This window comes from Peromyscus californicus, unplaced genomic scaffold (assembly GCF_007827085.1).
Source record: "Peromyscus californicus insignis strain IS unplaced genomic scaffold, ASM782708v3 Scaffold_17__1_contigs__length_78620276, whole genome shotgun sequence".
NCBI lineage: Eukaryota > Metazoa > Chordata > Mammalia > Rodentia > Cricetidae > Peromyscus > Peromyscus californicus.
Genome location: NW_026294469.1, coordinates 41,441,077 through 41,467,149, shown reverse-complemented (window position 1 = coordinate 41,467,149; position 26,073 = coordinate 41,441,077). Strand labels below are relative to the sequence as shown.

At 43.4% G+C, this 26,073-nt stretch overlaps 1 protein-coding gene across 2 annotated transcripts in view; it reads right to left on the bottom strand.

Annotated features, from left to right (window-relative positions):
• The window catches only part of Sncaip (synuclein alpha interacting protein), a 140,342-nt gene extending 115,177 nt beyond the window's left edge, over nt 1-25,165 (bottom strand). For both annotated transcript variants that reach the window (XM_052742185.1, XM_052742184.1), the window contains exon 1: nt 25,042-25,165. The gene's annotated coding sequence lies outside the window, so the exon portion shown is untranslated. The remainder of the gene's footprint in view (nt 1-25,041) is intronic.
• Between the last annotated feature and the right edge of the window lie 908 nt (nt 25,166-26,073).

The window sequence follows — 26,073 nt, the reverse complement described above, 5'->3', positions numbered from 1 at the left end:
TCTAGCTTGTGTTAAGCTGACAAAAAACTAACCAGGACATGTTTGTCCTTTTCCCGTGTTCAACAAGTGGGAACAAGCATGGAAGCTGCACTCTGCAGATGCACACTGAGTTCTGACTTCTACACTACGTACTTTCCATTCCTTTAGCTGCTATTCATCTACTCAACCCGCTGCAGGAGGACAGGGCAGAAAACAGCCCACAGTAGCTCACTTCCTTTTCTCTTCTTTTCCCATTCCTTCTCTCTCTTCTTTTTTCTTCTTTATTTTTTTTTTTTTGGGGGGGGCTCATTTCCCTGGAATAGCACTCCCTGGCATTGAACTCAACATCCTTTTGCCTCAGCATCCTTCATGTACCGCCACACCAGGCATTCAGAACAATCTTTTTATAAGATGCCAGGCCACTGTCAGCACTCAGTCCTGCTAAAGTAAAGATAAAGTACTTCCTTTTTTTTCCCCAGTAGAAGTTTGTGGCAAGGTCCAAAGATACACGCTTAGTTTAAATATCAAATGTCTGAGATCTGTGATGACAAACGGCTGGATTAGAAATCACTGTTACAACAGAGGCAGAAGTTATCTATCCAAGCACAAAGCTCATGGCTAAATTTCAAGGTCTAGAACTAACAATATGATATGACTGAGTCAAGGGCTTTGATTTGGGCAGAGCTGGCCTGATAGCATGACTACACCATTAAATGGCTGATCTCATCAGTCTCTTGAACTCTCCAATTTTGCTTACTGATCAGTGGAACGAGGAGCAGCATACCCTCCTTGCAAGGAAGTTACAAACATTAGAGGATATAACACATGAAAAAGTGGCCCACCCTATTTACTTTATCACTCAGTCATATGCACACGCACACAAACACATTCACACACACATGCACACATTTTCTTGCTAATCAGTATGTGTTATTTCTTTTCTATACAGCAAATGGCTTATTAAAACAATTTTTTCTTAAATTCACTTTCTTTGTGAAAAGATGGGTTCCTTGACAACACTGTCTAGGAATTAAATCTCTATAAACTATAGAGATTATAGTTATGACACAGGACACTGCTGTATGCTATTCAAATTAACTTCCCCTGGCTCTGGGGAAGGATTCTGCCCAATATCCAAGGCTGTCAGCTTTCTATGGGAATTGTCCCTTGATAACATAGTCACCTTTTAGTGTTGTCCTGCCACTGATGGGATGGTGTGAGTTGTACAGGCGAGGCCCTATTGCTGTAACAGTTCAGTACCGAAGGACTCCTTAACCTTTGGGGTCTCCATGAGTTGGCGGAGGTCTTGTGGGACTCTATCAGAGCCCAGCTTCTCTCGCCTACTCTAGCTCCTGCCTTTAATCCAGAGGTGATGACTTGGGAGCACCACCCCACATACTTCCTGCTGGAGGTCTGTTTCCTGAGAACCTGATGTGCATCAGTGAATGCCCAGAGGGACCACTTGCCAAATGTGTGTGGCCAGGCTTCCTGCACCATCACAACTAAGGTACCCTCCAGTGCTGAAGTATTTGCTTGCTCTATAACCACACAGTACTTGGGGTGAAAATGAGAAAAAAAAATGTTTAAACCGGACGAATGGTCATTTTATTTTTGTGATTTGCAGAACTGAATGGTTATTCAAGCAGTGTAATAATTTTGACACTACAAGTAGGCCTAGGAAGAGGATTTTCTTTGAGTCATTGGTATCTGTTCCTTTCAGACTTCTCCAAGGAACTAAGCCCACACCTATAGGATCACTATCACTTTTGTTCCAGGGAACAAGATTGAAGGAATGAGCCACAAATCGGGGTACACATCAAAACCAGCGGTTTCTCCATGTGTAGAGGCGACAACTATTTTACGTGATATTTAATCTATATTTAAATGTTTCAAGATTTCACATTGCCTATTAAGATAATTTCTATTGCAGAATAGAAATAAATGAAGTAATCATTCAAATGTGAGTCTACATTTTTCCAAATTAGGCTTTGCTACTGAAATCCTTTCTCTAAGCCATTGAATGTTTTCCCTCCCACAATGTCAGTGCCTTGAGTTCACTCTCCCGGACCTGTGCACCACCTCTTTCTCAGCACCTCTCTCCTGGAAATCTCTCGAGTTAGTCAGGCAGAAACTCTGAAGAAGGACCTCGTTGCCAACTCATCTTTTATATAGTAAAGCACTAAACTCTTAAAAACTGTCTTCTGTTATTATAAACTGTGTCCAACAGAGGTAGTGAAGAGTGTGGTCACTGGGAACATGAGCATGAACTCAAGTCTCAGCTGGGCTTCAGTGAGTGGTGGAACTGAGGCACATCACTTCCACCATTCTTCTTCCTTCTCTCTTTTCTCCCTCTCCCTCCGCCTTCCTCCGCTTCTCTGTAGAGATGCTAATCATCTTACTTCACTGAGCAATTGTAAAGACAAAATTAGTTAACTTATGCAAAGTACTTGTATAAAGTGCACTTGGTCTGGAGTTGGGTAAGGGTTCATTTCTGCTTGGTGCTTCTTCCTAGGACCTCAGTGTACAGCTCATGACTGCCTGGATCCATCTCTGGCATGCTGCTTGACTACCCACTGGATTCACTACTCTCCTCTCTGTGAGTGCAGTCTTCCATACTAACCACTCTTTAAGGACAAAAAATAGTATTTTTATTGTGTATGTGTTTATATGATGGAGGATGGGGGTGGGGAGCGGGGAGCAGAGTCATGCTACAGCATACATGTGCATGTCAGAGGACAATTTTGTGTAGTCAGTTTTTTCCTTCTACCATTATATGGTTTCTGGGTATTGAACTTGGATCTCCAGGCTTGAGCAACAAGCACCTTTACCCAATGAACCATCTTGCCCCTGCCCCATACTGATCTATTCTTACTTAAGGCTTTTACTTTCTCTAGGTCTACCACAGTGTATATTTCATGTCTACAAAATTTTTAATGGCTTATTGTCTTACATCTCCAAACTTTGTCCATTGTGGCCTAATCACACCAACATCCAAAACGTTATTAACCTTGGTGGTAGACTGCAACTTAGAACCTTCAAGACACATAAAATGGAACTACTTTGCTATGAAATGGGGTGCCTGTTCTCTGCTGATTATATAAGCTACACTTTGCTCCATTTGGAATACCATTAGTGGTCATATCTCTCTACTAAGTAGATTAGGGAGAAAGTATTTATCTTTTTAGTAGAGCAGATTTAGTTGAGCACTTGTAGGAAATGGAAGACCAATAGGAAGAAAAGATATAGTTTCAAATTAAATATGAACTTGAGTAAAGAGCACAACGCTTTTCTGTAAATGAGGTATGATGGCTGCCAACACATGCTTTTGTGGCTACCTCATCCAATGTCACCATCAAGAACACTGGTTCTGGTTTAAGTTTCTGAGTGTTTTTCAAGGCTGTATCAGATAGAAAGGGCAGTCTCCCATTTCTAAAACAGCTACTGTGTATTGGCTATGCAAGGCAAGCAGTAAAACCCTAGTGGGAGTCAATAAACGGAGAGACAGGACTCAGAAAATACCCAACCAACAAATAGGTTCCGTAATAATGTGACATTTTTATGGTCACATATTTTAACCATAACAGCACTTGAATGGTATGCATTATAGTATTTCAATTTAGTCATTTATCTAGAAATGAGTTTTATCTTGGCTCATAAATAAACAGTGACACTTCAGCAATTTGAAAAGCTCAGCTTCACCATTTGCTGCGAAACCCCTTTTTACAATTACAGAAACATGTGCCCTTTTGTGCTGTGTTGCCTATTCTTTGATTTATGACACCTATCTAGGTGCTAACCTCATTCTGTGAACTACACAAAGTTTATCCAAGCTCAGCTATTTCACTTTTATTTCTAATCTTAATGGGTTATTTTCTCCACAGTGGCCGTGTCTATCTAACAAATAGATTAGGGAGAAAGTAGCCACCCTTCAGTTCACCAAGCACTACTTAGTGTCTCAGTGTGTTGAGGTGGAAATAAGGAAGGCATTTTCCCTAAATGCCTGGCTTGCTTTTTCAGAAAGCTTTGGATTCTCTGACCCCTGCTTCTCGGTCTGCTTGTTCTTAAAGGCAATTGCTGCTTGGTCCCCCCTTTCCCTATTTCACTTTCAGCGGGCTCCCTCAGCCAGAAGATTAAGGGAGAGAAAATGAAAGGGGCATAGGATGGTTTCTCTCTGGTTTCATCTTGCCTGCCTTCAAGTGGTGATATGTGGATGATTGTGGTATCACTCCTAACCTCTCCCAAAGTCCTGCTGCAGATCTAGGTCTCGACACATAAATCAGGAAATTTTGGATATGGCTTTATGAGAGTGCATTTAATTTGAGGGAAACTGATGTCTTGCTCAAGGTCCAAGGAGATGAGATAAGTGTAGGTCCTTACATCCTCCCTCACCTGTGTCCACACGTTATAGACTTGGCATGCACTGTAGGGTTTGTGCTCTGGGGTTGCTGCCAATGACTTGCTTCATTACAGATGTGGATTTTCTTCTCTGTGTTTCGTTATTTCTGTTGTTTTAAAAGGTGGGGATCAATGTACATTTACCCTACCACTTTAAAATAGAAGTCACTATAAAAATCTTTTTTAGAGTGTGAAACAAGGCTGGTTATTGAATACAGAGTCAAAGTTGTAGAATACAAAATGATATATCTAGATTATATATTGTTATGCTATCAAGTAAACAAACTGAGAAAACACACCAAGATGGTAAATATCTGTCTCTGAATTGAAGAATAGTTTTTCAACTGATATATCTTTGCATTTTCTATTTTGGATTTTTTTGGCAAACAAGCATCGCAATTATCACAAACAGCAAGCAAAGTTTACAAAAACACTCAGATGGCAGCATAATCTCTTTAAGATGCTGTTCTACATAATGATTTCCTTGTGATGGTCAGTGTCAGAATCTAGAATCAGCTGTGAGATGGGCCTGAGATTACATTCATCAGTGTGGGAAGGCACATAGTAATTGTGGACAGGACCATTCCCTGGGCTGAGGATCCCAGACTATGTAAATGAGACAGGGAGCTGAGCATCAGCGCACACGTCCTCATTTTTCTCTTCTGATTGGGGATACAGTGTGGTCCTTCAAGCTCCTGCTGCCATGGCTTCCCCATCATGATGAGCTGTACCTAAAGCAAATTCTTCTCACTTAAGTTGCTTCTGTCGGAGTATTTTATCCCAGCAACAGAAGAGAAGCTAAGACCTATCTGCGCGCTTGCTCATTCAACATACATTTGCTGAATTTCTACGGTGGGCCAAAGCCTGTGCAAAGGTTCATAAAGACAGCATCAAACAATGGATAGTCGTGGGTAAGAAATGCAATGGACAAACAATAGAACTTAGGATCTTAACTTGGGAAAAGTGTTATGATGGAGAAGTAATGCAAGGTGAATGGGTTTTTTTTGTTTGTTTGTTTTTCGAGACAGGGTTTCTCTGTGTAGCTTTGTGCCTTTCCTGGAACTCACTCTGTAGCCCAGGCTGGCCTTGAACTCACAGAGATCCGCCTGGCTCTGCCTCCCAAGTGCTGGGATTAAAGACCTGCGCCACCATCGCCCGGGAAGTGTGAGTGTGTGTTGAGAGGAGACAGCACATTTGTTGAATCTAAGAAAGTGAAGAAGCTCTTTTTTCTTTTTTAAAAGCGAACAGCTTTAGTGGGTTAATATTACAGGTATTGATTATGAATTCCACGATTTCACGATTTGCTAGACCATGCTACATTCTGAACTTTGTGTCCTGTTAAATTCATATGTTAAAGTCCAAGCATGCATGAGATGGTATTACCAGGTGAGCATCTTTGAGAGGTGACTGGGTCAGGAGAGATGACTCTCCTTACCCGGAGAGCTCCCTTAGGCCTTTCCATCCTGTGAGGACCCACTGGGAATGCAGCATCTACAAACCAGAATGTGGCTCCTCAATAGACACTGAATCTGATGGCCTCTGATTTTGGGCTTCCCAGCCTCTGGGAGTATAAGAATATGTTTCAGTTATTTAAAAGCTACCTAGCTTTTCATACTTTGTTCTAGCAGCTTGAACACACTAATACAAGTACTCTGGTTCCAGGGTTCACATGTTCAATCATTATTCTTTCCTAACAATAGACTGGTAAAGATCACACTTATGATTATTGCACTGGAAACTGGATGCTGAGAGCTGGAGAGATTGTCTTTCCCAAGGAAGAGCACACCAATTACCTATCCAATATGAAATGGTCAGCCCTGAAAACATACATAGACTGGGCAGGTTGTACGTATGTATTTAAGAATATATATTCATATACATATATGTATATGTTTTTGAGAACAATTAGCAAAAAAAGAGGACATGAATTTGAAAGGGAGAATGGAGGGGTGTATAGCAGGGTTTGGAGGGAAGAAAGGGAAGGAGAAAATGATGTTATATATTATAATCTCAAATAATATTAAAAATAATAATTCTAAAATACACATAGCACTATACTTCCTTAAAAACTTTGAGTTTAATAATTTTCATGGATCTTCATTATTTTTCCAATTTATGCTTAAAAGCCATGTGATGTCTCTGTCTCATGATATCTCTGCTCTTTTTCTTTCAGGCTGTGGTCATATAATCCGCTTCCGTTCTTGTCGTCAGTTGATTGCCCTTCTAATTCTCATAAGCTTGCTGCATCAAAATATCACTGACTTTATAATTTGAATAAAGTAAGTTCCTTGGTGAGGTCTAAGGAACATGTGCCAAGCTCTCTATGCATCATCAGCCACGCATGTGCCTGTCACCCAACATCACTAGGAAACACTATAACAACGTCTCTCTGGTTGATTTCTCTATTACCTTTACCCCACTATAGGTCTAAACACTAACTTGTTTTACTAACATACTATTGTGAGAGTTCACCCTCAGACAAATCTCAATGCCCAATCTTCAATTTTTCTTTGCCATATTACCTTTAAATACTGCCATGTTGTTTTAATTTCTTAAAAGGGATAATGTATGTAAATAAATTAGCGCACCACCTGGTCTGTAATAATTGCTTAGAAAATGCTATTCCTTGCAACACAGCTACATGCCAGACATGAAACTAAGCAGGAGGAATACAGCAGCTGTGACTGAAACATGATGTCGGGCATTGATGTGTCTGTGGACAAAAATAAATAATCTACTACCACACAGATAGAGAGGTGAGGGCAGAGGGCAGAGGAAATGAGTTGACAGGGCAAGAAGGCTGAAATGAACAAGGAGAAAACACCCAGGGGATTCACAGTCTCTGGGCATGTCAGGGAGACTGAAGTCATTCAGCAATCATGGTGAAGAGTGAGAGGTAGGCCATGGGCTCCAGGAAGCTGAACGGATGGACAAGACCAAACTCATGAGGATTTATACGTCATACTAAGGATTTTGGGTTGTAATCCAAGCCTAGTGAAGACTTAATATACGTTTGCTAGCAAAGTCTTGAAGGAATCACTTTTAGGAACAGTGCAGAAATAGATCAGAGAACAGTAGAAGTAAGAAGTTGCTGCCGTATTAAGCACAACTAGGGGCAGGTCTCTTTTCTAGCAGTGGATGGCCAAGGCAACACAAAACAAACCCAAGGTATTTCTGCAGACTTTGTCTCAGATGTCTTTGTTTGGGCATTTTTTTGTCCTAGTGGTTTTTTTTGCTTGTATATTATGGATCCCAACTTAATGGTTGTTCTGTTTTGGTGTGTGTGTGTGTGTGTGTGTGTGTGTGTGTGTGTGTGTGTGAGAGAGAGAGAGAGAGAGACAGACAGACAGACAGACAGAGACAGAGAGAGACAGAGAGAAATTCTTGTGTGTGTTTTCTTTTTTTAAGCTTGTTTTTTGTTTACCTATTTGTCTTCTAAAGAGAAAGAAAGGGTATGAAGTTGGTGGGTAGGGATGTAGAAAGGATCTGGGAAGAATTAGAGGAGGGGACAATCATGATCAGAACATATAGTCTGAAAATTTTTTTCAATTAAAAAAAGACAGAGAGGAAGAAAATTGCTACAATAATCAGAGGAGAAGATGATGGCAACCTTAATAATGACAATATAAATGGGGACAGAAGAGAGACAAATATTGAGAGTAACTTAAAAAAATATAAAAAACAAGAAATGTTGAGTCTCCACAGGCTAGGAGATGGGAGGTGGTTGGAATATAGACAACATTACAGACAACTTCCTTGAAAGCTGGGACCACTCACTAGCTTGGAAATTGGGACAAGGCCAAGATTTTTGAAAGAAGGGAGATTAATTTTCTTTGAGGGCATAAACTTTGTGAGAGACCCATCCCCCCAAATACTTTTTCTTTTTAAAAAGAGAACATGAAAAATCAGATAGTGGAAAGACAAAGGATTGCTAGTCCAGGGCTAGAAAAAAAATGTGGACATCACCAGGAGAGGTGATAGCCTAAACCTTGAGAATGGATGACACAGTCTACGTGAGATTATACATCAATATCATTCAGTGAATGTGGTACTAAAACCCCTTCCTCCTCAGTGGGAAATGGATCAAGATTTGGCTCCAGTCATCCTTTGAACCTTTATCGCCTGCCACTCCCACACCATATATCTTAGCATGAAATGACAACAAAATATGATTTCCAGGCTCTGTCAGACTCTAGTGTTGCCCCCTAATTTCCTGTCTAGTGAATACTCACTCAAGTCAACCCTTAGCTCTGAACGAAATGTCATGTTTTCTGGGAAGCCTTTGGTAACCTGACCATCTCTGTTTGTAGGTAAGATTCATCGCTCACTCCTCTTTGGGGTTACAGCACTGGGTCCCTGTCCTTCCTATGGACAGACACTTTCCTTCACTGGATAGAATATTCCTAGGAGAGAACAATTACATCCATACCAGAAAGGTTACTAAATCATGTGTTCATGGAATGAGGGCATGAAGAAGAGAAGCTCCCTCTGCAACCAACACCATTGACACCACTTTAACAACCCCTGACTACTGTTTGGAAAACAGGGAGGGCTCTTAGCTATGAGGTAATACTTTCAGTATAATCCATGAAGAACTTCACTGTGTTCCTAGATTACTGACACTGGTATTAATAGAACTGGTTTAAAAACAGTATAATTATTTATAGCAGTGACTAGGAATATATTACCCTCTTAGTGAAAATGTGACCATTTCACTGAAGGCCAAAAATAAAAAGGAGAAACTGAAACACAGTGGAAGGTAGTAGCAGAGAACAAGGTTGGATAAGGAGACGTTAGAGCAGCGGTTCTCAACCTGTGGGTTGTGACCCCTTTGGCAAACCTCCATCTCCAAAAACATTTGCATTACAATTCACAACAGTAGAAAAATTCCAGTTATGAAGTAGCAATGACATAATTTTATGGTTGGGGGTCACCACAGCATGAGGAACTGTATTAAAGGTCGCAGCATCAGGAAGGTTGAGAACCACTGCTTTAGAGCATTATGGTAGACCATCTCAGGGCAGGGAAATTTGGCCTGGAAGTTCAGCTCAATAGTGCAATTGCCTATCATAGGTAGGACCCTGGTTTGATTACCAGATCTGAAAATTAAGGGCAATTCAGAGATAATACATGCCTGAGAAAGCTAATGCTTGCTTAGTTTTCAATATATGAAAATACACTCTTAAAGAAAAAATAAAATAGAAAGAAGGAATCCTATCTGGAAAAGACCTTAAAGAAAATACTAATGGGGAAAGGAAAAGAAAATCAGGAGCCCAGCGTTTCGAATGATAATACTTCATCCTGGAAGCATCAGGTCCTTGGGCAATGGATTATTTGCTTTTGCCTTCCTAGCTCCTCCCTCAGGAGGAGGGATATACAAATACTTAGCTGGAGTGACATCAACTTTCAATGTGATTCTACTTGATTGTAACAAAGAGGCATTTCTGAAATTCCCCTTTCCCCTGCTACATTGTTAGAGGGAGGATATGTGGGCATTTTTTTCCCAAAGACATTGAAAGCTACATTTGTATAGTCTGAAATTTTGTTTTGTTTTGGAGACAGAGTTTCTCTGTGTAGTTTTGGTGCCTGTCCTGGATCTCAATCTGTAGAACAGTCTGGCCTCGAACTCACAGAGATCTACCTGGCTCTGCCTCCCGAGTGCTGGGATTAAAGGCATATACCACCACCACCACCACCACCACCACCACCACCACCACCACCACCACCACCACCACCACCCCGCACAGTCTGAAATTTTAATAACCTATGACATTTATTATGAAATGGAAAGAAAGAGGGTTATGATTTGTTTTTCCAACTGGCTTTTTCTTCAGAGAATTTTCTAGTTTTCGTTCTTGACAAACAGTTCAATGAGCATGAGTTTGTGTGAAATAATGCTAAAAATCACAAAGCAACTCATTTTATAGAGCTTAAGAACAAGCCCTTTAAGCCAGAAGCCAAAGATGTACCAAGCGTATTGATGCTAGTTTTCTGTTCAGCAGGAGTGGAGAAGAAATCCCACCCTAACATCATCTATTTTGAAACTACCCAGAGGATAAAAATGTGAAGAGCTTTTAATTCCAGACCTTACAGTAATTAACCCAAAGACGGTGAAGTGTTCATGATTCAATCCTATTGCTATTTAGTAGTCACAACTGTGGTTTATTACTTTAGACATTCCCAATTATCCCATGTGGATTCTGTTTTAATTTACCAAAATACTTTGAAAACATAGCTTTCTCTTCCAAACGTGTTATGATTATGTACCCTGTACTGGGAAGCAGGCTAAAATCTTTTCTTCACTTTCTAGTTCTGCCTTGGGAGCACTGTATGGCCTTGGTCCTTGATGCTTTTCCTTTTTATTTTTTTTCACTTCTAATATTTGCAAAATAATTATTTTCCTTTTAAACTTTGCAAGATGTAAATAATGCAATCACAATATTGCATACCCGATTTATTACTTAACAATAGAAAGCTGGTTTGGCAGTGTAGCTGAGCGGTAGAGCCCAGCAGTATCAGGCCGTGGGTTCAAGCCTCAGTATTTCGCATTTAGGTATGTGGTCCAATGGTGATAATGCTGTAATGTCAATAATGCAGCTATACATCCTATATTTTGCTCAGTAAAGGAATATGAATGTGACATTGGTAAGATTATATCACCCATCTAGCCGTTTTAGCTTATGTGAGCACCCTCTACAATGTTCATACAAGGGTGAAACCGCCCAATGAAGGACTTTCCGTTAAATAATGGAGGACTCAGCTTTGTTGGGTGCACACTAGAAAGCAATCACTGTACTAAATCTACTAAAATCATGTTATTCTTATAATGACTTCTGAGACAGGTAGTCACTTCTGTCTATCAGGTCCCCGACAGGAAACAGATCATAGATACAAATATAATTTGAGGATAGTTTAACACAAACTAAGAGGCAGTGTAGAACACTGAGCTCCTTTTAAGACTTCAAGGAGTACCTGGTGGCGGTGGTGCACGCCTTTAATCCCAGCACTCGGGAGGCAGAGCCAGGCAGATCTCTGTGAGTTCGAGGCCAGCCTGGTCTACAAAGTGAGATCCAGGACAGGCAGCAAAATTACAAAGAGAAACCCTGTCTCGAAAAACAAAAAAAGCAAGCAAACAAACAAAAAGACTTCAAGGAGCACTCACCACGTTGAAGTGTCTGGAGTGGGGCACAGATGCTACAGCCCAGAGAGTAGCCCTAGAGAGATGGCCGCAACTGCAGCCGATAGGGAGGTGGTTTGGCAATGGGAAGCTCAGGGAATCCATTTAAAGTTTCTCTCTCCACCTCTTTGCAAATCTCCAGCTGGTCTTTCTGATTAATGGAAACCCAGTCAGAAGCAAGAGACCTGTCAATTCATCCTGCAAACCCAACAAATACCTTAGCACACACAGTGAGTGAAGGAAAAGGAATGGATCTGATATCACTATTTTCATTTAAATCCAACCACTAAAACTCACCTTGAATAAGTGGAGTAATTAAGAAACATTTGTGAACTTGAGAAAGGATGAAACTGCATCAAAATAATGAAAAGTTGAATAAACCACCCCCAAATCACATGCCTTATAAGCATATAGATAATCTAACCTGTGCTCTATGTTCAACATCATGCTTAGAACCAATGTGACATCTACCATCCTGTCTACCGTTATTATCCAACAGTGTTCATATTCCTCTGTCTGGGGAGATAATGGAAATGATCAGAGTTAACTCTTTAAAGGAGTTTTTAAACCCACATGTCAGTTTTTATTATCTTAATTCTCTGTCTCTTCCTTGTCAAAGCTCCAAATTCTCACCTAGCATCAAAAGTTCTAGAAAAGCAGGTTTTAAGACCTTATGGTTTCATTACCATTTTAACCATCTACCAAACAGTGACACCTTCCACTATATGACATTTTTGCTTATGAATTTCACAAGACCTTTATTGAGATGCTCTGGGCATAAATAAGTGATTCTCTTTTGTAAAATTAAAGCCCCTAGCTTCAGTTAATTGCATTGGAGCTAGCCTCAGGTCTTAGATTATAAACACATTCACTTTTCAAGACATGTTGAAAGATCTACTTCTCCAGCCAACACACACTGATCACGCAATACCCACCAGACGCTGGGCTAGATGCTTTTGCAGGCTGAGAAATCAGTTCTTAGCACAGTTAACAATTGACTCTCTACAGCAATGTGCCAGTAATTATCCTAAAGGTAAAAGTGTGTTCTAATAACAGTCCTAGAGATAGCTAAGGATATTTGCTGACGTGCAGTCATGATCCTGTCCCCTGGCAGCCCGTGGAAGCCCCTTCCCTAACTCCATGCAGCTCGTTCTGAGATTGGATATAGTATAGAATCTGATAATGAGCCCAAGTCCTCTCAACTCTGAAGCATGAGACAGCTAGTCAAGTGTTCCGCTGGCTTTCCCTCTCAGGAAGGCCTCCTGCTTTGAAATACCAGACCCGGAGTACAACAGCCTGCCTCAAATAGATCAAATAGGAATCTGTCCCTGCGGGTTTTTTTTTTCCCCCCTCTTATTTTGAGCTTGGGGAGGACACTTTTTTTTAATGCCTGGTCCTGACTGAAATAGCACATAGCAATCTCTTGTTCTCAGAGACGAGGCAAGCGAGCTGGCATGGCTTCTCCCTCTCACGCTGTGCAAATGTCAGCTTCGCATTAAGAAAAAAAAAAAAAAAAAAAACTATTATACAATGCATCGTGCAGTGAGTGCCAAATGGGGGAGAAAAGGGGAAAAAAAAGCAGAGGAGGACTGGTTTTGTACATGCACGTTTTAACGGTTTTGGAAAACTGTCAACCTGGCTCGAAAAAATTTTTTTAAATAATTTGACAGTTTCTCACTAAGGCCAGAATGCAAAGCCTGGTGATAATTACATTTCAAGAAACTCTATATTTTCTTGATAAGTCCAACAAATAGAAAACTTTATTTCACTAAAAACCCTTAAACCTTTATGATGTTTACTCATGCAGGTTTTTTTGGGAGGGGAGGAGGGCGGGGCGGGGAGAGGAGGGCGGGGCAGGGAGAGGAGGGCGGGGAGGGCTCTTTTTCAAATAGCCACTGAGGGTGTACTTCCGGGCACACATACCCATGTACTCATTACAAATGACAACTTTGAAAACTCAGGGCTTCTGAGTATGAAACATGCTTAGAGACATTGTGGAAGTGAGAAGCAGTGAAGAATCTCCCAACAGGGAGAGGCAGAACCCCCCTTTCTCAGCAAATCAATCTGGAACTTGTGAATATCTCCGCTCTATTTCTTAGCAACACTAGTAAACACTGTATTACATCCAGTACCCGAGATTTTCACCATGTTAATCTGTGAGTACTCGATTCAATTAAAGATTAGAGTTCTCAATTGTAGCTTTAGTACACAGCAGGGCTGCTAAATTATGATTATCAGTGGCTAAGTGTGCTTACATCAGCACAACTCCAGGGATGAAAATGAATCATGTATTTCCATCTTGCTATGACTGCTCTCCTCTGAGGCGCTCTTCTCTGAGTTCACGGGCCTTGGAGTTCATTGGAATTCTATGGTTAACACACAGCTTGGAGACTTCATTTATGAAAATTCCTTTAAACCTTTCACCACTTTGACAAATCCAGTCCAAGTTCACTGAGCCAATTCAAAAGTAGCTCTCAGCCTTTTTATAGGTTTTCAATTACACCAGCACAGCACCCCAGAGCCGTGGTGTTTGAAGAAGTGTATGTGAGTTGCAGAGAGACGTGGATTCTTTTTGCAGAGACTCGGATGAAAGCAGCAGTCCCCAAATTGGAGCCAGTGGAGGAAAGCATTGTCCATCTTGAACTGTCCATGTCTTTCTGACACGGCCATTGGATAACTTAAACATGGCTAATGTTCAGTTATTTACCATATGGTATATGTGACGATTTTTCTAGCTTTTAGGAATTTACTTTGCAAAAATAAATATTGGCATGTTACTTCACACTCCAGTGGCCCTAAGAGTTTTCTTTACTTAAATTGCTCAAAGTGTTGTCTGAATTCATTAATCCTCCTGATACACAGCATGGGACAGCAAGATTTACTTTTCCTGTGTGGATTTGGGAACACAATTTCAAGCAGGTCAAGAGGCTCCTAGGGTGAATGTTGCAGACTGTTGACACTGTAAAGATGTGTCTTTGCCAAGGCACCTTCTTATTGGTTTAATAAAGAGCTGAATGGCCAATAAACAGGCAGAAAGAGGTTGGGTGGGACTTCCAGGGACAGAGAGGACTCTGGGTAGAAGAAGGGCAGAGCTGTCAGCCAGACCGAGAGGAAACAAGCGTGCAAGATGAAAGAGAGGTAACATCACATGGCAGAATGTAGATTAATATAAATGGGTTAATTTAAATTAGAAGAGCTAGGTGAGACAAGCCTAAGCTAAAGGCCACGCTTTCATAGTTAATAATGAGTTTCTGTGTCATTAAAGGTGAAGACGGCAAATGTTGGTCACATGAGGTTAGGCCCAATTCTACTTTTGATTTCAGCACTTTTTCCTCTACACTTACTTACTCGTGTGTCTGTGTGTGTGTGTGTGTGTGTGTGTGTGTGTGTGTGTGTGTGTGTGTGTGTATGCTGGTGTCTCTACAGGCCAGCAGAGGGTGTTGGATCCTCTGGAAGTGGGGTGACAGGAGGTTGTGGGAACTAGGAACAGAACTGGGCAAGCGAAGTGTGTACTTCTAACAGCTGACCCATCTCTCTAGCCCCTCAACCACACTTTAAATGGGTTGGAGGTAGTCATATTCTTTCCCCTATTTTCAAGTGTTAGATGAAACACTGAAATCTCCTGTTTCCAAACTTTGATTTTTTTTCCACAAATGTGATTAGTACGGCTCATGAGAGTAGCAATCTTTTAGATGTGGTTGGATGGATTGTTTTAAGTGACATTTATCATTGAGGATAAAGTAGAGATGCAAAAACATGCTCTTAGCCATTTAGAAGCACTTGCAGACATTTAAGTACTGCATACGCACAGGCAATTGTACTTAGGATGTAAATCTCCCATTTTCTCAGGGAGAGGAAAGCTAACTGGAGATCGCCAGAAAATAGAGCTTGTGATGACTCTACCAGCTCTCTGCTGCAGCTCGCTTTTTCCTTGTGTATTAATGTTGTGTCTGTCAGTGGGCTTTTGGTAATCTCAGTAAGAGGTCTGTCTAGTGGGTGACTCTTTGGGTCTGGCCTGTCCTCCTGTTTGTTTTCTTATCCTGGAAAGAGTATCATGGTTTATCATAGTAGAGTTCTTACTTGACATCAGAGAATGAAATCAGAAGATAAGCAATAAATGTGTAGGCTCAGTACACAGTAGGGTAACCTCTCACTTTCTGACTATGGAAGCTTCCAGTCAATCAGTGTGACCCAAATAGGGCTCTGCGACTCTGAGCAGAGCTGGGAGGTGGAAACTAGAGATTGTGAATGTGGTATATGCCAAGTGTGGCAAGGCAAGCCTCCACATACCAAACCCTTCAGTTCCTAGGGTTGCAAACACCCTCCTTCATCTCCTACTGAATGCTCATTACAGACTATGTAGCAGGAATGCTAGTTCCATTACATTACATCCTACAGAATGAATAAGAGGGATAGCAAAGTGTCATTCCTCACCCTCTGACCCGCTATGGGGAGCATCCAAAGCCACGGACATCTCTGGTCCAGGCAAGAGCTGAGGTTGACGCTAAGTGCTGACTGAGTCAGATGAAGAAAACTTGGTGAATCCGAGTCTGTATTCCGATTTGGGGCCACTAGCCACAAGTAGCTGGTGAGCACTGGAAATGTGGCTTGTCTGGGATAAGTATAAAATGCACATCAACTTTCAATGACTTAGTGTGCAAAAATAAAAAGAATGTGAGGTATCCGGTTAATGATTTAGAACACGTGGAAATGTTATGGCTTTAGATGCACTGGGTTAAGGGAAACATATGATTAAAATCAGTGTCACGTGTTTGCTTTTACTTATAGTATGCCTGCTAGGAAATGTGAAATCACCTATTTGTTTTGCATTCATGAGATTTTACCTTTCTGTCTGTGAAGGGAAATTCTAGGGAGGTTCTGGGAGGCTGTCTCTGGAACAGGCCGGGAGAAGTAACCACGGCATGAAGTAACCACGGCACGAAGAAGAGACACAGAGAGACTGGAAATGTCACTGCTTTCTGAGTTAGTTTGTCTGCTGCATTCATTTGCAACAAAGCCAGCCAGAGAAGAAAATCCACGATAATAGCATCTCCAGTAAATTAGGAGCAGCTTGTGGTTTAAAGGGAGCAGTTCTCTACTGGGGGCCAGACCAACTGGTTAACCCCATCTTCACCCCATCTGAGGTTAATTCATGGGCTCAATCTGGGCTTCAGGTCTGCAAAGAGGAGACTGCAATGAACTCCTCAACCTGCATGCTACCCTTCCTACCCCCCCACCCCCCAACCCCCCCAACCCCCCACCCCCCCCCACCCCCCCCCCACCCCCCGCTATTGCTGTAAACAAAGTCTCTGGATCTCTGGAGGAGACCGAGGTTTGCGACTATAGTTCTGAAGATGCAAAGAACAGAGAGACTTCAGTAGAAAATTCTTTGTGCTTCTGTTTCCATTAACCCTAATACTCATTTAAATATCTGAGCCCCTCCAGGATAGATGTAGGTACCACAAGTTCAGGCTCTGTATCTGTCTACCCTCTGCTGTGACCGGAGCTTGGAGGACAAAGGCTTACAACAGGCCTCAATTAATATCTTCAGAGGGGTCACCAGGAGAACTGATGGTCACTCTTGTTGTTGAGAATCTACTTGGCTAGAATTTTCAGTGTGTGAATTGCACCTAACAGCAGGAGTTCGAATTGAGATGATCAAACCAGGATGCCAAATGCCCACTGTGTGAGTCAGGGACAAGGGAAGTAGAGTGAACTGAGATCTTTGGAAACCTAGAGTGCTACCTGAGCCTGCACTGGGTCATTGGAAGAGGCTTCTGCGGTAGAAGCAGCCACTTAGCCAACTGTCCACAGGAATGGTAAAGGTCAAGGGAGGCTCCATTTTCCATAGTTCAGCTTTGACTTTATGGTAGGATGCATGCAGGTAGAGGTATCCTGAAGGGGTGGCAACACACATGTGATTCTGCCTTTAATTTCATTTTACCACTTAAGTTCCTTCCATTCACCTCATTTGCCATGGCGTAAACCAGTTTGTGGTGCAGGTCTTAGAGAGTTGGGTAGCTCTAAAACACTTTTCAAAAAACACTGGCAAGTGACAAACACTAAATAAATGATTGTATGTGATGTTTGGGAAACACTCAACTCTTATCTTTCTTCTGGGTCAGCTTTAAACTTTCTAAATAACAGATAGGGTCTATGGAGTCAGGGAAAATCAACAGGAAGTAGTATACATGTGTATTTGCACATCTTTTTTTTCCCTCAAAGACAAGACTCTATAACTCTTATGAGAACCTTAGATGGAAAAAAAATAGGTTAAAAAGCATTGAGCTCTGTGGCTTGCAGTGTCTTGTTCCTTTTGAAAATGTAGAAAGTAAATGTGAATGGCACTCAGAACCAAGCCTTTCGTGTCTGCTCCAGAAAACAAAGAAGTATAAATACTAGGAGCAACAAGCCCTCAAAATAACCCTGGCATTTCCAATCATTGTAATCTGAGATACAGTGCTGGGATCATTCCTTCTGGATATCTTTTCCATTAACCAATTTGTCAATGGCTGGGGTAGATGCACTAGGATGTTTTAACCCTTTTTAAAAGATTCATTTTTATTCATGTGAATGGGAGGGTGTGGTATGTGCATGTCTGACCACAGTTAGGCAACAGTGGAGGCCAGTAGGGGGCGAAGAGCCAGTAGTTGTGAGCCACCCAGTATGGGTGCTGAGAGCTGAACTGGAGTCCCCTGAAAGATCACTAAGCTCTTCTATCCCCAGGTCATCTCTCCAGAGGCAGTCATTTCACCTTAAGACAGCGCTAAAAGCATTATGTGTCATGAAATGGGAGGTTCAAGTCCGAGTTTGCTTTTACTGGTCAAGCACCCAGCCGAGCTCTCCCGCAACTTGGCCATCACTAGGAAGACATTTACAGGGAAACATGCCACTGCGACTCCCTCAGTCTTTGTCTCCTCATGAGAAACAAAAGACTTCACTCATGGGCCTGCTGTGAGAATTAAATAACAAAGTAATTATAAGGCATCTAGCAAGCACCCAGCGCAGAGCACCATAGACCTCACAAATGGAACCACTAGTCATCCTCCTTTGTGGTAGGAGGAATGATTCTGCTGATCTCCAAGCCACAGATGTTAGTCCAGCGATTTACTTTGGGTTGCTTCATTTTCAGGCTCTATCTTAATGTAGTCATTAGGGACTAATTAAAAGCCAATCATAAAAAAAAAAAAACTTTTGATAAACTATCTGAACAGCAACTTCAAAGAGAATCTGACTTCTTGTCTAATACTCTGAGCTACACATGGGAGAATCAAGTTAAAGGAAACCAGATAAACCCTAAGAGAAAATAACCTTTAAAAAAAAAACTCTAAAGATGAAAGATTCAGGACGTACGTGGTGTGAACAGCATTAGGTTAAGCAGAGGCGACCATGAGAACTAGACACCACAGTCTTGTTTTTCAGCCATCTGTCTAGAGGGGGAGACTAGCATGCAAACAAGGCTGTATCGAAAGGTGAAGTGTGGTTCAGGGGACATACAGGAGGCAGTAAATATTTTCTCTTGAGAGAAAAATATTGGGGCTGAGTCTGAAAAGATAATGATGCTCAGTGGGTCAAGAAGGATGCAATAATATACCACTGAGGCAACAGCTCATGTAAAAGCCAATAAGTCCCTTAAATTGATACAGGTCAGCCAACACGAACATACCTTTCCTTCCCCTCTCTTGCACCCTCAGAAAAAGACAGAATCCACACAGCACAAGACTTTGGGACTCGTGGTCCACAGCCCCGGGACAGTGACAAGGTTGTGAATGGTTCTACTTACACGGCTTGACTGCATCTGCTTCTCTAGAAAGAGAACTTCGTGCTGTGGACAAGGATGGACCAGAACAGGAGACCTGAGGCATCATCTTCAGGTGCCCCATAAAGTGAAACACAGATGGTCTCAGAGGAGAGATAAAGATCCAAAACTGGGGCAGAAGGCTTCTGGGAGTGGCCAGGTGGAGAAGGAAATGAAGGACTTAGATCTAGTTCCAAGGTTTTGGGCTTAGGGATGTCGTGAACAGGCATGGTTTTCAGAAAAGACAGATGGAATAGCTATCTGTTATGTGTACTTCGACAGAACCCACTCTCTCTTCTTTGGGTATTTTCTTTTTAAGCCAGTCTTAGCACCATGCAAGACAGGGTCTCAGACTGGATCTCTAGTGTGTCTCCATGGCCCTATCTGTCCCTTCCCACTTGAATAGGTGGAGACTGTCGCTTGCTTTCTGTCACTTGCAAAAATACCTGATCCCTAACAATTTCTATTTAAAAAAAAAAAAAAGGAAAAGTTATTTTTAATGAGTGATGGATTAGAAAAAAAGAATAACTTATGTTGCTGTGACAGGAGTGCCTGGAAACATGTCAGTCCGCAGAAGGCACTTAGGGGTTTTATAGCCAACTCTACCCTGAATAATGAAAAGCCAGACCAGACTGTTTCAGAAAATGTTACTACACCAGATAATGGCGCGTTCACTCATTCAATTAACATTTATTGAGTATCTTCAGGGTTCTTAGGCTTGGGCAATAAAACAGAAAAATACTATAAAAGTGTACGCTGGGATTTAAGCTGGTCCATCCATGGCTCGTCCACAAAGCACAGCTGTATGTGCTGCTCAGACTAATTGCGTGAAGTCACTGAGGCCAGGTGTTCTGTCTGGCCCAACAGCTGCATTTGATGGTAAGGACACCACCTGAATTCCAGTTGGGCTATCTACAAATGAGGCGGATGAAGCAGCAATTTGAATATGTCTTCAGGAGAAAGACAGAACAGAACGTGTTTAGAATTCCATTCCTTCCTAGTAAAATGTCCGCTAACATTTGTGAAGGAATCCAGATGAGGCGTTGTGCAAGCCCGCCTTTTCTCTCTTTGCTCTCCGTGAGAAAACCCGACTACTCTGTGGGTTTAACTTTTTATTAGTGCACCCATGGCTCACTGTGAATATGCCTCACTTGTTGCTTCCTGCCTACTTCCCAGTGGCCAGGCCCAAATCAGTTGTCAAGTGTTCTTCTGCAGTGGGCATCTGTTGATTGTGACACCCTTGAGTAGCCCTGAGGCTAGAGTCGGTGTTCTGGAGGATGCACTTAACGACTCCCTATGGCATGTCACCTTGGGGAGGCTCAAAGGGGCCTGCTATGCCAGGCCCAAGGCCAGAGGTTGGCTCCTTTCTCCACACGCCTAGAAGAGCTGTCTCCATCCTGAACAAGGTCCTCCTGACTTCAGTGTAAAAGTAAGGAAACCTAGAACGTTGGTTTTCTGGTGCTTTACCCAAAGACACTTGTCTGTCCGCGGTAGCACAATGGAATGCAAACCTAAGCAACAGCTAACCCTCTCAGCAGACTCTAGCTTATGAAGTACTTCTGCTTTCATGCTGCCTCCTTTAGTAAACCTTTGTAGGACTGAATTCTTCTCTCCCCGCCCCACCACCCAATGAATCACTTACAGATTTCTCCATGTCTCGTGAGAGCACAGTCCTTCTTTCAGTTGCTTAAGCTGTTTTAAATCTCAGGATGATTCTGACCCTGTGCTCTCACTAGCCCTATTATCCGTCACCCAATCCTAAATCTGGAGTCTCCTGGATAGGTCCCTTGCTTCTTATTTTCCATACACACCCTTCTCCTCCTTCCAGCCATGTCCGGCTGATTCTGCCACTAGAGCCCCCCTCCCCTGAAGTCTGCCACCATCAGAAAGATAGGAGTATGTCCTTTATCACCATTGTGCCATTCTTATGAGACAATGACGCAGTGGGCAGTTCTCAACTCACATGCTGAGTGCGCCATAAGCACGCAAGCTCCACATTTCTGGTTCATGGGTTAGTCCGCAGCAGAATGCTTCTCCTAGAATCAATTGCACTCACGTGTCTCATAGATTTTTTTTAATGCTATGATTTTTTTTTTTGTAGTTCCTTCCCAGCTCAGGTGTTGTCTTCCTAAACACCTCAAATCTGGGGTGAACTTTGAACTTGGTAAGCCGGTGGGAGAATAGCTAACATGGCATGAACAGGTACTCAGCACCTGTTTCTGCACTGGTGGCTGCTCATTTTCCCCTTTCCCTGCTCTCTGAATATGGTGTGGGTGTTGTGTATAGAGACCCAGACCAGTCTGCTAAAGAAAGGGAGGTTCATGTCCCAGTTCACCCATGGACTCTGATAATAGCCTGACACCAGGCAGACGAGTAGTAAAGGCTATTCAAGATCCAAGGCCATCCTCCCAGCTGACTGATGATATTATTTATCTACAGGAACCCAAACTCTATTAGCAGAACCCAGACCAAACTGCTGACCAACAGAACCATGAGCTTTAGTAGTTGTTTTAAGCAACTAAATTATGGAGTCAATGGGTAACTGATAAGATAGCTAAACAGATACGTCTACTTTCCTCATATTCCTCCACAGTTATTATTTAGTTTCTGGGCACTCAGTTCTAACATGTCTTATTTCATGTTCTGCATCATTATTTAAATTTTTAGGTATCCTATTCTCTGCTTTTAATTTCCTTATGAGGAGAACATGTGTGTATGTGTGTGTGATTTATTTTATTGTTTTCTTTATGTGTATATATCTCTGTGAGTGAGTGCCATGTGTGTGTAAATGCTGGCAGAAGCCAGAAGAGGGCACTAAACACTCAGGAGCTGGAGTTCAATTGCGAGCTACCTGGCAAGGGTTCCGAGAACAGCACCTGTTGCTCTTAACTCCTGAGCCATCTCTCTGACCCCTGCATTTTATACTTCTGTATTCTACATATACCCAAAATGAATATACAATAACAATTTAAGAGTCAACTAGCACTTTTGCTGGGCTCAGGCATCAATGAACAATCACTCTTTTGGTCATTAATTTTATTTCTGATTCATATTTTTTTTTTCTTCTTGAGACTAGTTCTGCTTGCGAAGCCCTAGCTGGCGTGGAAATTGTTATGTATCCCAGGTGACCCTGGGACTTGTAGTGATCCTCCTGCCCCCTACCTCTCAAGTGTTGGAATGACAAGTATACATCACTATGTCCAGCTATGATCATTAATTTTAAAGGCTTAATAAAAGAATTAAGTTTCCAACCACAAACCGTGAAGTCCATTATCTAATTGGAAAATAATGCATAGTACATAGCTAAGAAACCCAAATGATGTATTCATTTCAGGAAACTGTACTTTGCAAGTGGATTTACATACCAAACAGCAAGAGTCAACAAGTGTATTTGGGTTCATGTTGCACAGAAGCAACTATTTGATTTTCACCATATATTATTTGTCTCTGAAGACACATATGTCTCCTATGGGACTCGCATCTGTAACCTGAAAGATTGCCAAAACCCAGGCTTTTTCTCGGAGAGTGTCACCGATCCTCTTGTGGCTCTTCAATTAGATTTTGCATTTAAAAGAGAAAGTCCCCTGTGTTGTTGCTAATGATGCACCTGCAACTTGGGAGATTTCTTCTTTTCACAAGGAACAACTTAGCTCTGGCAAGAAACATGGCTCCAGGCTTTCTCTGATCATATCAAAGAGCATTTGTATGTTTTAGATGTTTCTGTGGGTTCCCTTCCTCCCAGGCCCAGTGAAGTTCCTCCAAGTCCTTCCAAAACAACAGTGCTCACAGATTTTTTTTGGCTTCTATTCTCTCTTTCCACTGTACACCTGCACCGAACAGCTGTCTGGACTCAGCAAAGCTGTGACGTGGCACACAAAAGTCCACTCGCTTTAGTCACTTCCCTTCGGACACTGACAAACAGAACATATCACTTTCATGAATGCAGTATCGTTTTTCAGATACTTCAGCTCTTGTAAAGTCCCTTCACGAAACGCTTAGGGACAATGAAGGTTACGTTCAGATTGATAAAAGCTCGCTTACAAACCTCCATTTTTTACTGTATTACTGACATGAATGATGCTCTTTGACCCCTAGGAGAAGCACCATCGTCTTCTTTCTGATTCTAGACCTGGGAACGCATGTGTGTTCTATTATGGGCAATCCTCAGCTAATGCTCCCTTAGAAAGAGACTTTTGTGATCGGTCCCCAAATGTCACACATTTTTCTCCTAATTGTAAGGACAGTTTAAAGGTGTCTCCCTGCACTTTGCTATGCAGAAAGTAATTTAATATCAAGACACATCAGAATCAGCCAATAGACATTGCCTCCCAGGTGTGTACACATTAGCATACCGCCTTCCCACATCTTGCTCTCTTGACTTTTAAATTTTTCAATATGTACAAATGAAATACAGATTTGAATCTATTCCCAATGGAGATGTCTGCTTCATAATGAGAAATAGGTTTTTGCCTGCTTGCAGATTCAGCACCGAAATGATGCCTGACCATAATGTGTTTAGAGCTGACACCTCGGAGAACTGACATCTGCACAAATGTAATCCTCATAAGCCTCCCCAGATAGCCCTTATTTCATTTAGCAAACTGTACCCTGGCAGGGCTCCACAGCACGTGGTGTGTGGCGAGACTGTCCTGCGGCGGTTCTTTCTTCTTAGGGGCCCTTTGATGGACACTCGTCAGTAACAACCAACAGGAATGGGGCTCTACCTCCAGCAAGTGAAAAAAAAAAGGGGTGGGGGCACAGATAGCAACGTTTCCTTAATTAACTTTCCCAAGGAAAGCAATGTTCCCACAGGAAAAAACAACACGTTTCCACCCTCCTAGCGGCCCATTGGAAATGAGCAACAATGCCTTTGCCTTTTTGTCTCCTGAAGACTTTCTTTGCTGCAAGCAGTAGCGTGTTCCTCAAAGAATGCTAGTATTTCCTGTGGAAACTGTATGGCTGCCAGAACTGGCTCAGAATATTCCCCCTTTTCTTTTTGTTAAAAAAAAAAAAATGAAATAAACAAAACGTGGCATTTGACAATATCCAACATTGGCTTCATCCCCACTTACCACCTGCAGACGAAAGTCACCGCCACAGAAAGGGTCAGGAAAGAAACCTTCCTTATGACTTGGACAAGCCCGGGACGCCGGACAGCGCCGGGAGGAGGAGCCGAGGCTGGACGGGGCAGCCTAGGCGCCGCGGGGCTGATGGGCCGGGGTCTCCCCTCGGGCAGCGACACCACCCGGAATCCCCTTCACGTTTGTTATTGTTCTAGTTACTAGTGTGGCTATCACTAAGCCTTCGCTCCTCCTTGAGTGCTCCCAGGAGCCTCGGCACAGCCCATCCCCGCCTCCTCCGGGACCATCGGAGGTAGCAGCAAGCGTAACGCCGGCGGCGCAAGGGCCAATGAAAAGAACAATCCCCTGCATCGGAGCCGAGGACCGCGAGGCGGGAGCGACTTGGGTCCCTCGGGGTGAAGCTGCCTGGCTTAACCACAGCGGCTCTACCCCGGTGGCTCTCGGCAGCGGCACCGCGCGGCCCGGGGCAGAAGGGACCCGAGGCACAAAGGGGGCCCCGGGACCGGGGAACCCTCAGGGTGTCGCCCGGGTGCAAAGTTGCACGGGCTCATCCGCGGCCGCCCGCGTCCCTCTCTTCCCCTGCAGCGCCCGCGGGGGGGACCTGGACTCACCGGAGCACGGAAGGACGGAGGGAGGTGATGGACGGACAGACGGCGAGAGCGGCGGGCGCAGGAGACCCGGCGGGCGGCGGAGGCGCTGCCGCGGCCCCGCTACGTCACAATGCGGCCGGGCGGCCGGCGCCGCTCCCCGGGCCCCCCAACGGGCGCGCGCGGGCGGGGACACCCCGGGGCGGCGGGGCGCCGAGCCCGGGGACGCGACCACCGTGCGGGGCCGCCCGACCGACAGGGACCGTCCCCCCGGTGTCCCGGCCCGGCCCACGCCCCTCGCCAGCAGCCGCCTTCCCGGGTGTCCCCCGGCCGGAGAACCTGCTGCCTCTGCTTACCTCGCGCGTTCACCTCCGCCGCCTCGGCTCTTCCCCGCAGGCTCTCTCCTCTCCTCCCCTCCTACTTTTGGCCCCCTCTTTCCACTTTCTCCCCCGCCTCCCCCTCGGGCTTCGCTGTCCTTCCCCGCCCCCCCCCCGCCCCCCTTCTTCCTTGGAAATGAAATCTCCCCTCACCGCGATCCATGAATCAACCGCTGCCACCTCATTGGTCCCCAAACCATTCCAAGGTTCCAGCATAAAACCGGGAAAAGACACTCTCGGAGAAAAGGAAGGTGGATCCGGTCCTGGGAAACTGTTCTGTCTGAGAAGCGTTTTGGCAGAGCGTTGTGCCTTGGCACTGCGTCTTCAAACCCCAACCTTCCCCTCTCCAAGTCTCGCCCACCCTGGAGAACTTAGCCAAGGAGTAAAGGGGCAGGGCTGGGGGATTTTTACCCAGAATGTTCTGTGCTCCTGAGGGGGTGGTGCTAGAGATTTTGGTCTGAAATGACAGTTGGTTAATTCAGCAGTGTACCCAAGACCCTGGGATAACAGTAACTTTATTCCTAACATCCCTTATGGTGGGGGTAGCAGGGACGCGGCTGGATGAGGCATCAGTGATGCCTGTAGTGATGACCGAACGCCTCTTTCCTATTTCCGAAACAAAATCCGGGGAGAGTGGAAGCATTGATAACAACATTGGCTTTCGTTGCTTCTTGGAAAC